The sequence below is a fragment of the Coenobita brevimanus genome, chromosome 22, assembly GCF_032717465.1.
Source record: "Coenobita brevimanus isolate Jiangsu-jjx chromosome 22, ASM3271746v2, whole genome shotgun sequence".
Lineage (NCBI taxonomy): Eukaryota > Metazoa > Arthropoda > Malacostraca > Decapoda > Coenobitidae > Coenobita > Coenobita brevimanus.
In genome coordinates, this window is record NC_136975.1 from 44,768,493 (window position 1) to 44,783,492 (window position 15,000).

Here is a 15,000-nt window from a genome sequence, read left to right on the forward strand (position 1 = left end):
ACACACACACACACACACACTCTCTCTCTCTCTCTCTCTCTCTCTCTCGACCTTATCAAATTTAGGAGATGTTTTCCTTTCATTATGACCCCTTCCCCTAACTACTCAACCACTGACATCCCTCCTTCCTAAATTGACCCCACTAACAACCGTAGGCCTCTAATCACCTGAAGTTCCTGGAGCCTGAGTGGTGTGACGGCATGGTGGTAACGATGGCTAACAAGGCCCCAGCAACCATCGCCGTCACGAAAGAGAAGGCCGTCCGTAGGGGTATGCCTGGGGAAGAGGAAGAGGGTTTAGGTTTGTGTCTGAAGCAGGAGGAAAGGAGGAGGGAGAAGAGGAGAGGGAGGGGGTGTAGGGGGAGGAGGAGGAGGAGAAGAAAGAAGTAGAAGAGGAAAGGAGGTGGAGGAGAAGGAATAGGAGACAGAAGAAGACGAAGAAAAGGAGGAGGTGGGTTAGAATTATGCTTGAAGAAGGGAGAGGAGGAGGTTTATACTTACGACTGAAGAAGAAAAAGAATAAGTTACGTTTATCCCTGAAGAAAAAAAAGTGTGTGTGTGTGTGTGTGTGTGTGTGTGTGTGTGTGTGTGTGTGTGTGTGTGTGTGTGTGTGTGTGTGCGTGCGTGCGTGCGTGCGTGCGCGTTTTTGAGGCTGTGGTGTGCATGTGCGTGTGATGTGGTGGTATTAGGTGGTGTGGCGTGGTATTTTGGCTTCCTGCACGCGTCAATCATACTGCTGTTCATGGCGACCGTGTATCAAGCCCACCACATTTAAAAACACACCTCAGAGTTGAAATTTAAGAAGCTCGTCGTCGATTGGCTGGTGTTGTTGATTGGGCGGTGTCTATTGGCCATGAACTTCAAGATGCCGAAGAGTTGATTGTCTGTCTGTCTGTCTATCTATCTGTCTGTCTGTCTGTCTATCTCTCTGTGTACTCTATATCTATCCATCTGTCTGTCTATCTATCTATCTGTTTATCTATCTCTCTATCTATATATCTGTCTATCAATCTATCTCTGTCTTTCTATCAGTCAGTGTCTGTGTATGTCAACCTTTCTGTCTATCTGTCTGTTTCTGTCAACCTACCTATCTGTAGTTTGTCCGTCTGTCTGTGTGTATCCGTCTGTCTGTCTATCCATCTGTCTACCTATCTATTTAACTATCGCCAGACGTCTTAATATCGTAAGGGGTAGCCACAAACGAATCGTCTCCATGTCACCCAGTCCACCATCAGACTTGACTCTCTCCAATCCACACTCCCTCTCCCATCCACCTCTCCATCTCATCCTCGGCCTCCCCCTCCACCTTGCCCCCTCTACCTCACTCACACTCCTAGTCAGTCGCATATTCTCCATCCCGTCCACATGACTAAACCACCTGAAAACATTTCCGGAGCCACGTAACTCAGGCAGGTTCATTTTCGCTGACCTGAATTATAAGTCGTTGCTGCGGAAAATTCAATGGGCCTTTGTTATGAGGTTATAGTGAGTCTCCTTGGTTACTAGTCTAATCGGCCTTCCAGAGTGACTGCACCTGGCCATTAACTGAGCCGAAAGGGGTCAGAGATCTTTTTAGGTTAAAGTAAACGCGTTATATTAATATTTTCCATTGTGTACGGTCTGGGGCAAAAGTTAGGTTAGTATCTCTTTTTCACATTGACTTTGCAGGCTTCATAGCACCTCTTCCTTAGCGATTTATTTTTCATTTTACCTTTTATTATTATTATTTTTTTTTTGTCACATCGTTGAAGGTCGACATACAGGTAGTTTACTAAGGCTCCTGTGTCACTTAGAAAACGTCCCAGTATTTCACTTCTTCCTCGGCTAACATTCCTAGGCTGAGAGAGGCTTGGTAGCATTCCCTGCCCAAATATTTCACTTCTTCTAAATTTCCTCTGCTGGCTAATATTCCTAGTTGAGAGGGGCTTGGTAGGTTCCACATCCTTAATATTTCACCTCTTCTAACCGTCCTCTGCTGGCTAATATTCCTTGGTTGAGAGAGGCGTGGTATAGCTTCCTGTTCTAAATTTACCTCTTCTTTTAATTTTCTCTGCTGTTTAATATTCTTAGGTTGAGAGGGGCGTAGCATGTTTCCTGCCCTAATATTTCGCTTCATATTTTTTTTCACTTTTCTCCGAAGGCTAATACTCCAAGGCCGAGAGAGGCTTATTGTCTCCCTGCCCTAATATTTCACTTGTTTACATCACTTTACACACACACACACACACACACACACGTCAGTTAGCCTCGCATGCACTCTCTTGAATCACCTCAATATTTCCACTAGGTTATGAATAATTTCTTTGAACGAAGAATTTATAAAACAACCCACACTAGCGAAAAATAGGCTGTATATATATTCTAAATTTATTGAGCGATTATTTCGTTTTGAAATTTTCACAACGATGATGTAAAAAATTCTTATTATAACTTTCTCTCTCTCACTCTCTCTCTCTCTCTCTAACCAGACGAATATACTCAGCTCCATCCAGCCCAGTTAATGGTCAGTTATAGTCAAATAACTGAAGAGACTCAATCCAACTTCTGTCTCAAGCCTCACCTTGTGTAGTTGAGGAAGTTACCCAGTTCCCTCAGGTGAAAAACCGGTAACAACCAAGGCGACTCATTCCTACATTAATTTTGCATATTAACCCTCAGCAATTTCATCTGTACGGCTTATTTCATTTTAAAATCGTCATAGTGTAGTTTATATCGTTTTCATACCGTATAACGAAGTATTGAGGTGTAATGAGCAGAATAAATAGTTACAGAGGAGGTGTTATATAATCAAAGCGACCTAGCACACGACCTGCAGTTTTGAGGCAGTGTAAAGGAAATACTGACCGAAAGTACCCAAGTTGCTGACATCAGTATCGTTTTACTTTCAGGTCGAACGCTTGTGAAACTCCCACATGATGTTCTGAAAAGTTTGCTGAATTACAAAGATCTCAGCTCTGGGTTTCATATATCATTGATCACTTTATCGTTATATTTCATTATGAAGTGGATCAGTATTTATGTCCGTGATTGTACAGCACCTTTATATATATATATATATATATATATATATATATATATATATATATATATATATATATATATATATACTTATTAATCGAACAATTTTGAAACTTATATGATATTCTGAAGAGTTTGTTAGACTCCGAAAATGGCATCACTATGGTTTTTAAATCCTTGATCATTGTGTCGCTATTTATCGTTCTGAAGTGGATCATTATTTTTGTCCAGCACTATACACCATACATTTGCCTTGTAAGATGACAGAATACAACAAAGAACTACTGACGCTGAAATAAATGGTCAGTTGGGTGTATGATTTATGTGGTATGGTGTATGGCGGGTTACCTATGGGGGTGTGGTGTGTTTATGTATGATTTGTATATTATTTAGTCTGGTGTGGTATATATAACGTGATGTATAATGCATGATGTTTGTATTAGCCTCTTAGTATGGTAAATGTTACAGTGTATGGAGTGTATTATTGTGTAGAATTTGGTGTATATGTGTTTAATTGAAGAGAGTATATGTTATAATGTCATACTGTTTTTACTCTAACTTGGCCCGGGTTTTCGTCCTTTTGCAGCTTATTTCGCGTAGCTCAGTGGCAGAAAGACAATGCTATGGCTGACCTCCTCTCCATGGTACTTCTTCGTGACTAGCATTAAATTCTCGTTTTAATCTGCTGTTACAACTCAGTATCAAGGATGGAGAGATGGTAGTTTTAGGTCATGTCAGAGGAAAAGCAGTATCGTTTGGTGCGGTTTTGCATTCAGGTATGGTGACAGTGTATAATGTGCTAATTAGTCTCGTGCTATATCAGGCTTCAGTATAACCTTGAGTGTATACTTAACTTCACGTGTGTGTGTGTGTGTGTGTGTGTGTGATTAATGAGAGAGAGAGAGAGAGAGAGAGAGAGAGAGAGAGAGAGAGAGAGAGAGAGAGAGGGAATGTGTATGTATGTGTGTATTTAATGACCTGGCCTTGGATTAGACATACATATAGTTCAACACCTGTTAGTTAGGTACATTGATAGCACACACACACACACACACACACACACACACAGCCATCATCCCCCATAATTAATTTCTCTCTCTCTCTCTCTCTCTCTCTCATGACTAATCACTTTTACCGGTGTTAGAATATATGCCTTATCTGAACCTGTTATCGGCCTTATCAGCTTTTTTTTTTAAGTCTACAGTGCGGCGTATGACAATTTTGATAGATAAATAGATAGACAGACAGCAAGATAGATAGATAAATAGGAAGGTAGATAGGTTGATGTTCAGGGTCGTCCATATATAGCGCTCCAATAAACTCACCTGGCGAAATCATATGTGTTGTGGGAAGTGCTCAGTCTGCAGGTGTGGGTGTGGGTGTGACTATATGAGCAGGGAATGAATGAATGATGCAAGGTAGACGGCACACAAGAAACTGACTGGCGGAGTGCAAGAGGAGCGGTATATATGGACCACCCTGTATAAATAGGTAGAATAGATAGATTGATAGCTAGATAGATATACAGGTAGATAGATAGATTGATAGCTAGATAGATAGACAAATAGATAGATAGGATGATAGATAGGTAGATATAGATCATCATCATTATCATCATCATCACCCATTTGGGATTCAGAGAGAGAGAGAGAGAGAGAGAGAGCAACCCACACAAATTACCGTTTCTGTACACTTGCGTCTGCATCCCAGTCCCTCTCTATGTAATTAGCTTCAGACACACCTGTAGTAGATAAAAAGTAGATAAACAGGTGTTAGATGAGGAAAATCGTCTGGAGGTAGTATGAATAAATTAAAGACGATATCGGAGTCGAGTGTGTGTGTGTGTGTGTGTGTGTGTGTGTGTGTGTGTGTGTGTGTGTGTGTGTGTGTGTGTGTGTGTGTGTGAGAGAGAGAGAGAGAGAGAGGAAGCACCTGTATTGGCGTCCAGGTAAACAAATATACAGGTGTGTGTGTGTTTGTGTGTGTGTGTGTGTGTGCGTGTGTGTGTGTGTGTGTGTGTGTGTGTTTCCGTGTGCGTGTGTAGTGGATTTTGTGTGTGGGGGGGGAAGGATTGGTGGATGTGTTATAATATGGACTGAGTAGGCACATAAATGAGAGAGAGAGAGAGAGAGAGAGAGAGAGAGAGAGTGTCTGCTACATACTACCACACATTAGGCGAGAGGGCAGGTACTATCAGCCTAACGTCAGCCTAAATTAACTTAACCTAAATCAAACGAATCCTATTTACCCTTAGTTCAGAAAATTACGTGTCATTTCACCTAATTACAGACTAGAGTTAATCATCAGCAACACCAATAAGTCAGGTAAGGCGAGGTAACCCTATGCAATGTATATACCTCGCTTTCTGTGCCTGTAACATCCTAGAGGCAGCAGTAAAAATGTTGGATATTAGGGAGATTTATCAGTGCATTCAATGAGTACCGTGTAAGATATATCCAAGAACATGAATAACTTGTGAATGGATAGCGATAGGGAGCTGGGCGGGGTTTATCTGGCCTTAGAAGAGTGAATAAATATTGGATGTTATTATGTGTCAGTTTGTTTATTATGACCCCTTTCAGGCTTCCTCCACCTGAAGAACACTTGCCACCTTACGCACCTGTCTCCCAGCACACCTTTCTCCACATACCTGACTCCCCACACACCTGCTATCACACACCTGTCTCATCATACACCTGCCATCACACACCTGTCTCATCATACACCTGCCATCACACACCTTTCTCCCCGCACACCTGCCCTCACACACCTGCCCTCACACACCTGTCTCCCCACACATCTGCCTCTCTACATACCTTTCTCTTTATCTGCTGTCACACACCTTTTTCCACACACACTTGCCATCACACACGTGTCTCCCCACACACCTGCCATCAACCACCTGTCTCCCCACACACCTACCATCACACACCCTCCCACCTGCTTGCCACACACCTGCTTACAAGTGCTTTTAGGTGTTAGAGGGAGTCCATTTCTTAGTGTGAGCCGCCTTTTCCCCTCCCCCCCACTCTCTCTCTCTCTCTCTCTCTCTCACCAGATGCAGTAGCTAATTTAGTAAATAGCTGAGTAATGAATGGGTAAAGTGACGTATGTATGGATGCATGGATGTAGAGTGAATGAGTGAAACGATGTTTGAATGATAGTGGATTAATGTACACACACACACACACACACACACACACACACACACACACACACACACACACACACACACACACACCGGGATAGCAGCTTCGGGGCTTTGGAAATTGCGTAACATCTCTTCCTAAGCTGTTTATTCTTCACATAATACCCCAGTATTTTGTTATATATTATTAATGTAAACTATATCGATATTAAAGCGATATAGGTAACACACAGGTGAATGCCAAGGTGTAATATGCAGACTAAATCGCTAAGGAGGATGCATTACGAAACTTCCTGCATCACCTGGAGTAGATATATGAAGTAGATTTAATACTCACGGAAAAATGAGCCGGCCATGTCTCTGTTATCTTGACTGACAGATTTTAATATCTTTTTTTTTTTTTTCTTTTTTCTTTTTCGTTTTTTTTTCTTACTTTTTTCCTTGTCTTTTTCTCCTTTTTTTTTTTTTTTTCTTTAGGTGTGTTTGATGCTGCTAGGTTTTAGAGTCAGTACATTTTTTTTGTCATTACGCGATAGTTTTTTTTTTTTTTTTTCCCGGTTGCTGTGGTATTGGCTATAATTTTTTCTTGGGGGGGTTATAGTACTGTAAGCATTTGGAATTTTAGTATCTTTGTCACAGCACGATAACACTGTATGTATTTATTTGCGTATTTATTTATTTATTTATCATTTATTTTTGGCGTTTATGATTTTTGAAGGATTTAGAGTTTTAATACATTTTCCCACAACGCGATTTTTTTTTTTTAGTTTTTTATGATCCTTGAAGCTTTTGAAATCGTAATAAATATTTCTTAGACACCATATATTTTTTTAAAAGAGTTTGTGCAGCTTCAAGCATTTAAGAATGTGATACAAGCACCTTTTTTTGTTTTTTTTCTAACATGATAGTCCCTGCTGGCTAGTTACTCTGTATATAGTTCTTTCACCCTAACTTGGCTCAGATTTTCGTCCATTTGCCATTTCATGTAACTCGGCGGCAGAAGAGACAGTGCAATGGCTCTACGGCCTTTCCATAGCACTTCTTCGTGACTAACATCGTATATTAATGCTAATCTCTTGTTGCATCACAGTATTCAAGATGGGAGGTTGGCAGTTTTAGGCCAAATAAAGTATAGTGGAGAATGGTGAGGGTGTTTTTGGTGTGTGTGTGTGTGTGTGTGTGTGTGTGTGTGTGTGTGTGTGTGTGTGTGTGTGTGTGTATTTTTAAACATTACCATAAAAAGGCAATACTACGGCTGTACATCCTTTCCGTAGCACATCTTCGTGACTAGCATTATATTCTAGTGTTACTCTCAAATTACAGCTCAGCATTAAAGATGGAGAGATGGCAATTCTAGGCCAAGTTGAAGTATGAAGAGTATAGTTCTCTGCCCTTCCTATCTCTGATCCTTAGCCTTTTATAGGACTGGGAATTGGAGGTTGCCTGGTATTTTAACATTATTATTCTTTATTATTTTACTTCGCGACATTACTTTTTTTTACCTTAACTTGGCCTAAAATCGCCACCCCTCCATCTTATTATGCTGAGGTGCAACAGTAGATTAACACTAAGAAATGATGCTGTGATATTTTGGCTCTAACCTGGCCTAAAATTGCCATCCCTCCATCTTGAGTGCTGGCCTATTACAGTTTAACACTAGAAAATGATCCTGTTCATGAAGTGGAGTGGAAATGTAGAGTCGTAGTATTGTCTTATTCTGCCACTGGACTACTTGAAATAGACTGGATGAGGACGAAAATCTGAGTCAAGTTAGTGTGAGAGGAGTATAGAAAGCGAGGTCTGTAGAGTATCTTGTCAAATCAGATTTTCACCATGGTTTGTTTTTATCTGACGGAACTGGGTCACACAAGCTGAATTCTGAATCGAGGTTGCATAAAATTCGATGTCCCGCGGTTATAAGGTAGGTATGGATCACCTTGGTTACTGTTTAAACCAACCATCCAATCCGACTACTCTTGGCCATCAACCAGGAATATCGGTTCACTTTTTCGTTGAACATTTATGAAATTCCTACACATTACTGTGGTAATTTGGCTGGGTTAGTAAGACAGCATCACTGGGTTTCGAAAGTCATCGATCACCGTCCTCTTATTTACCGTAATGAAGTGGATCGATAATAGTGTCCGAAATAATAGTTTCTGTAGGTAAAACACGACTAGCCCTCAGAAATGTAGGCTTCCATTCAGATCACCATTTTGAAATATAGCCTATCTAACTCAGTCTCCACTATTTTAACGTTACAGGTAATTTATGTGGCAGGTGGACGGTGCCTAATTCAGTCAGTCTTGTTAAATTACCCTCTACTGTTCAATGCCCACTATTTTTTCAGGACCACCAACCCGATAACTTTTTTTTCTTTCACTTTTCACAGAACCACGAGGAGCATCACTGAACCCACGAAGAACGACTGAGGTGAATGATAAGGGGTATCGTGCCCAGAGCAGCACCGTGTCTTATCTCCTTCCCAGCTGGCACTATCACACACAGCAAGAGATAGCGGCGATGGGGGCGTTCCTGGCACTGGTAAGAGGTAAGGGGTGCAGAGAGAAAGCAGTAGGGAGGTTAGGTTAAGTTAAGCCAGTTTGGATAGGGTTGGATAAGGTTAAATTAGGTTAGGTTAGGTTAGTTTGCGTAGGGTTGGGCTAGGTTAGGTTTTCTGGTTAGGTCAGGTTAGGTTAGGTTAGTTTGAATAGGGTTGGGTTAGGTTAGTTTGGGTTGGGTTAGGTTAGGTTAAATTGGGGTAGGTTAGGTTAAGTTTGGTTAAGTTAGGTTTGATAGGGTTTTTACTGCCTTGAGCGAAACTTCTCCGACAGTATCATGTCAGTAATGAGTTCTGGCTTCCACTTTCTCACTCCTTCCCTGAACGTGAGAGAGAGTGTCCCTCCTTCTCATACTTTAGTGTAGTGTGCTTCCTTCGCCTCAGTCGCCAGGGGAGGTGAGTTAACGTGGGAAATAAGTTATCGTTCCGGTAAGTTATCGTGCGAAATAAGTTATCGTTGTGGAGGCTGAGAATATCCCTGACAGACTGCAGACGTTGAGAAAATAATTGGTCGGTTGCGGGTGTTGACATATGTGTGTGTGTGTGTGTGTGTGTGTGTGTGTGTGTGTGTGTGTCTGTGTGTGTGGTGGTGGATGTCAAAGAGATTGAATAGCCACAAGTGTAAAGCAGTGTGTGTGTGTGTGTGTGTGTGTGTGAGAGAGAGAGAGAGAGAGAGAGAGAGAGAGAGCATTAAGTTATTTTTTCTGTGAGGAATTTTTGTTTGTTCCTTTGTTCGTTTTCCCATTTTTTATTCATTAATTTTTCCCAAGAATTAAAAAAAAATCTAGTTCTACACTTCTCTTGACGTACGCTCATTGTTATGCCCTTTTCTTCACCTCATCTGTCTATCTACGTATTCTCATCTCATTTCTTTCTAGTTTTCTAATGCATGAGTTAACCATTCCTATTAGGCTTTTATAACAGCCATACTCTGTTCACTTTAACTAGACGCAAAATTATTCTCTTGTCATCTTGAATGTTAAGCTGTAGCAAGAGATTAACATTAGAATATGATGCTAGTCATGAAGAAGTGCTATAGGACGGATGTTTTATTTTGCCACTGAGCGACGGGAAATCAGCTACAAAAGGGAAGAAATTTGTGCTAAGTAAAGGTGAGTGAACTATAGTCAACTCTTGACATTTTTGGCCCACTTTTTCTTTCTCCCTGCCTATGACCTCCAGACATGAACCGATCTTGATTTTGACTTGTTTTATTGATTTGCTTTTGCTTTATTTATTTGTGTATGCAAATCTGTGAAAAGGACCAAATTTCTCTGGCTCAGATTTTGATTCTTTCGTTTTTGCTTATAAAAATTCTTCAGTATTATGTTCTATAGGGAAGTTTTGTAATATTTAAGAGTGTATTAATTCTGTAGTTTTTTTTTTTTTAGCATGTATAAAAATTCTGCCGTATTTGATATATGTATAAAAATTCTTAAATATTTTAGCATTTATATGTGGACACACTTCCATGTATAGTAGATTGAGGTGTTGAAAGAGAGAGAGAGAGAGAGAGAGAGAGAGAGAGAATGTGTTTTATAGCTGTATGAGTGAAGCTAAAAGTATAACAAGATTCTTATATGTTTGTGAAGTCTTTGATAGCTGCATGAATGAAAGCTATAAAAAAAAATAAGCAGTTTTAATATAGCTTCAGCACTCAGAAATCAATGGTTAAAATTGCTCCTTATTTACTTGAGGTGAAGTGGTGTTAGACAGGTATATGGGAGAATAACTGGCTTATTTTAATTTACTTCTAACCAGGTAAAGGTGTGTGGGGCGGGTAATAGGAAGAGTAGGAGGAAAGGACTGATGTTCTCTCTCTCTTTCTCTCTCTCTCTCTCTTACCTAGCATAGAATCGCCATCTGTCCATCCTGAATGCTTTTACAATAGATCAACATCAGAATATAATGCTGGTCACGAAGAAGTGCTTGGGAAAGGATGTAGAGCCGTAGTATTGTCATTTCTGTCACTGAGCAACGTGGAAGAAGGTACAGAATGACAAAAATTCGGACCAGGTAAAGTGAACGAACTAACCTGTAACTTACCTCAGCCAGTTCTAATCAATAGGTAAAAGATTGCCAGGTAGGTACGAAGGAAAGGTGTGAACGTTTGATTTATTTGAACTTATTTTAGTCTAAGTATTTTAGTAGAGAGAGAGAGAGAGGAGAGAGAGAGAGAGAGAGAGAGACTAAAATAAGTAAACTAAAAAAAAAAAAAACTTTTCTAGAGGTGAAAAGGTGTGAGACAGGTAAAATGGAGGGGAGAAGGAAGGTTGAACGCCTATCTCACCTATTTTTTTAATTAACATGACGACAGATAAAGGCAGTGTAGGAGAGGGGATGAATATGTAACTTCTTTGAACATATTTTAATCAGTTAGAGAGATAAAGAGGTGTGAGGTAGGATAAATGCGAGTGGGAAGAGGGTTAAGGAGTAGGAGCAGAATTTTAGAAGGTTTACTAGCACCTCTTCCTTACCGATTTATTTTCTAGAGGCACTTTGATATTTACTTGTGTTATATAGGTCAGGTGTGGTGATGTTAAAGAGATGAAAAAGACAGTAAAGAGAACATTATGGTGAAATACTCAAAAATTATCATAAAGGAAGATGTGTTGTAAATTGAGGTGAAGTATGGAAGATTTACGATTAAGGAATATTTGTTGGAGGTGAAATACGCAAAATCTATATCAAAACAAGAGGTATTAGAAAGAGCCCTAATCCACTGAACTTATAGGCTCAGGTGAGAGGGAGATGAGGTGTGAGACAGGTAAAATGGAACGTGGAGGAAGGTTTACCGCGTTACTTTACCTGAAGTAATTTTTAATCAATATGAGAACAGGTAAAAGCAAGGTAGGTGATGGGATAAATGTGTAACTTACCTGAACTTTTTAGAATCAACTTGAGAGTCAAAATTAGTGGGATGAGTTAAAAAAAAAAAAAAATGGAATGAATGAGGAAGGTGCGACTTAACACTTACCTGATGTGATTTTAATGGCCATCAGGGGAGGCAGGTAGGTTAAGTGAGAGACAGGTGAGTGAGGTGAGGTGAGGTATGAGGGAGGCACCTGTGGCACTCGCTCCAGGCAACAGTGTAGTAAGCTGCTCGTTCTGTGTTGGCTCTCCCTTACCCCCCTGCCTAGAATCCCCCTCACCTCCCCATCTCACTCCCTCCCTACCACACAAGCCGCTGCCCTGCCTACCTGCCTCCCCCGTACCATACTCCACCTACACGTGTACACACATTACTACTCTGTATACATCACTTATATACACACACACACACACACACACACACACACACACACACACACACACACACACACATTTGCTCTCTCTCTCTCTCTCTCTCTCTCTCTCTGTCTGTCTCTGTCTCTGTCTCTCTCTCTCTCTCTCTCTCTCTCTCTCTCTGACTCATTCACTCCTGCCACCTGTTAGCTCTCACTCACACTGTCTCATTAGCTCCTGCTTGCTCACTTTCTTGTCTCTCGGTCTCTTCTCCTTCCGTTTCTTCATTTTCCCCCCTTTCACAGACCCCCCCCCTCTCTCTCTCTCTCTCTCTCTCTCACACACACACACACACACACACACAAGTTTTAATGTGCAAAAGTACCATAAGATATACTGTACTGTGATTTATATGAGTTATTTTTATGATTGACCTTCTATTGCTTATTATAATACCCATACCTACCCTAGAAACCACAAGGCCAATATCGCATTTCCTCTTACCTGACAAAAATCCCTAGCACTTTTCAGTTCAGTTTACGCCAGATGTAGTCAGATTTGAGGGTTGATTTGACTAGTAACCAAGGAGATATATCTGCCCAAATTTCGTTAACATCTTCCAGCACAGTCAGTGACCAGTTTAGTCAGACTGGGGGATTGATTTGACTAGTAACCAAGGAGGCGTATTTCTGTTCAAAGATACCTATCCCCTTTTAGCTCAGTCGATGACCAGGTGTAGTAAAACTGGAGGGTTGATTTGACTAGTAACCAAGGAGACATTTCTACCCAGAGATCCCTGGCCCATTTCAACTCAGTAGGTGGCCAAATTAGTCGGATTGGAGGGTTGCTTTGGCTAGTAACCAATGAGATATTTCTGTCCAAAGGTCCCTATCCCCATATAGCTTAGTCGATGGCCAAATTAGTCAGATTGGAGGGTCGATTTGACTAGTACTAGTAGTAGCAACAACCCCAGGTTCATCTGAACAAAATGAACAAAAATGGTATCCCTCATACAGTAAATCCCCCTAAATCCCCCATACGATTGCCGGTATCTCTTGTTCCAGTACGGCTGAGAACTAGACCCATTGATACCGCATTTATTACCCGAACTTAACCTACTAAAGTTTTTCACATTTCCTTGGGTAGTTAACAGTGTAGCCCCAAGTTGATCTGAGCACTTGGTGGACTAGAGGCTGAAATTACCCAATCCCTGGCAGACCACCATCCTCCCCTCATTGGTAGGGAGGGAGCTGAGGACATGTGTGTAACAGGGCAGAGGAATCGCTCGCCTATATCGGTGCCATCCCACGAAGGCACCCGCATTTCCGGAACACCAGGTATATAGGGCCTCTGCTGTAGACATATTGGGCCTTGACTGATAACTGGCGCCGCGTATGGTTGTGATAAACGCGATAACAGCGGTGTGTATGGGGCGTTAACCCTCTCACTACCATGTCTTTCCCGTACAATAAGGAAAATCGTCTGCCAGAACTGAGAATTAAGAAAAGGTTATCGTTCTGAGGGGGTTTAGTGATGTTTTTTACTTTGTGTGTGTGTGTGTGTGTGTGTGTGTGTGCGTGTGTGTGTGTGCGTGTGTGTGTGTTTGTGTGTGTGTGTGTGTGTGTGTGTGTGTGTGTGTGTGTGTGTGTGTGTGTGTGTGTGTGTGTGTGTGTGTGTGTGTGTGTGTGTGTGTGTGTGTGTGTGTGTGTGTGAGTGAGACAAATCAAGGCAAAATAGCAATATGACAGAGTAAGCATTTTCTCCAGCTCATACAAGTCCTTCATTTACCCTATTATTTACTGCTTTACTGTTGTTCCGTTAAAAATTTTTACTATGGAAGGACAGCCTGAAGGAAAGCAATTAAGGCAAACTCAAAAGCCGTATTAAAGATCGAGTTGTTTTTTTGCATCTCGAGACAAGTCCTTCGTTAAGACTTCAGTTTGTTTTGTCTTGGGGCACGTTTGTGAGTCAACTGGGGTGCCTGTTTGAAAGCATGACGTGTGTGTGTGTGTGTGTGTGTGTGTGTGTGTGTGTGTGTGTGTGAGAGAGAGAGAGAGAGAGAGAGAGAGTGTGTGTGTGTGTGTGTGTGTGTGTGTATGTGTGTGTGTATGAGGAAGAATTTCACGAAGGGTATTTGTCAGCATGTATGTATGAATGCTCTCTTTCTGTTTATGTGTGTATGTTTGCTTGTGTGTGGGTGCGTGCGTACGTTTGTGCATGTGTAAGTGTACGTGGGCGCGCACTTGTATGCGTTTATTTCTCATTCGATGGGAGTGACAGACAGTATGTTTTTCACCACGAAAGATCCACTGTTGATATACTCAGATTTCTAACTCATACCATCCATCAATCAATCAACCAACATGCAGAAACCCATGCAGCAGCCTGTGATATTTCTAAAGCTTTTGACAGAGTGTGGCGCACCATTCCTTGTCATCCAAACTCCCTTGCTGTGGCCAATCATCTTTTGTTCCTCTGATTTCGTCATATCTCTGCGACAAGAAGACAAGAGGAAAAAGTAGAATTATATTCCTATTTCCACTCTGTTAATGCCGGCGTACCACAAGTATCAGTTCTGGCTCCAACCCTGTTCTTAATTTATATTATTGATCTCTTATCAACTCATAATCCCATCCATTCATATGCAGATGACTCAGCACTTCACAGTTCACTTACACTTAAACACCCATTTACAAAGTTTAATATTTCTAACTCACGACTCAGAACAGCAGTCTCCTTAAATCAAGACTTATCTAAGGTTACTGAATGGGGACAAAACAACATTGTGTCATTTAACGCCAGTAAAACCAAATATATACAATTTACTAATAGACAGATGTTGCCTGATTCCTTTATTACTTTCAGTGCTACTTATATTCCTATCTCTAAAAGTATTGAAATTGTCGGTGTTTCACATCACATTGCCCTCAGCTGGACCTCTCATGTTAGATCACTTGCTAAAACCGCTTCAAAGAAACTTGGATTATTGTGCAGAGTCCGTAACTGCTTCACTGACGAACAGTTACCTATATTTTGCAGTAGTCATGTGC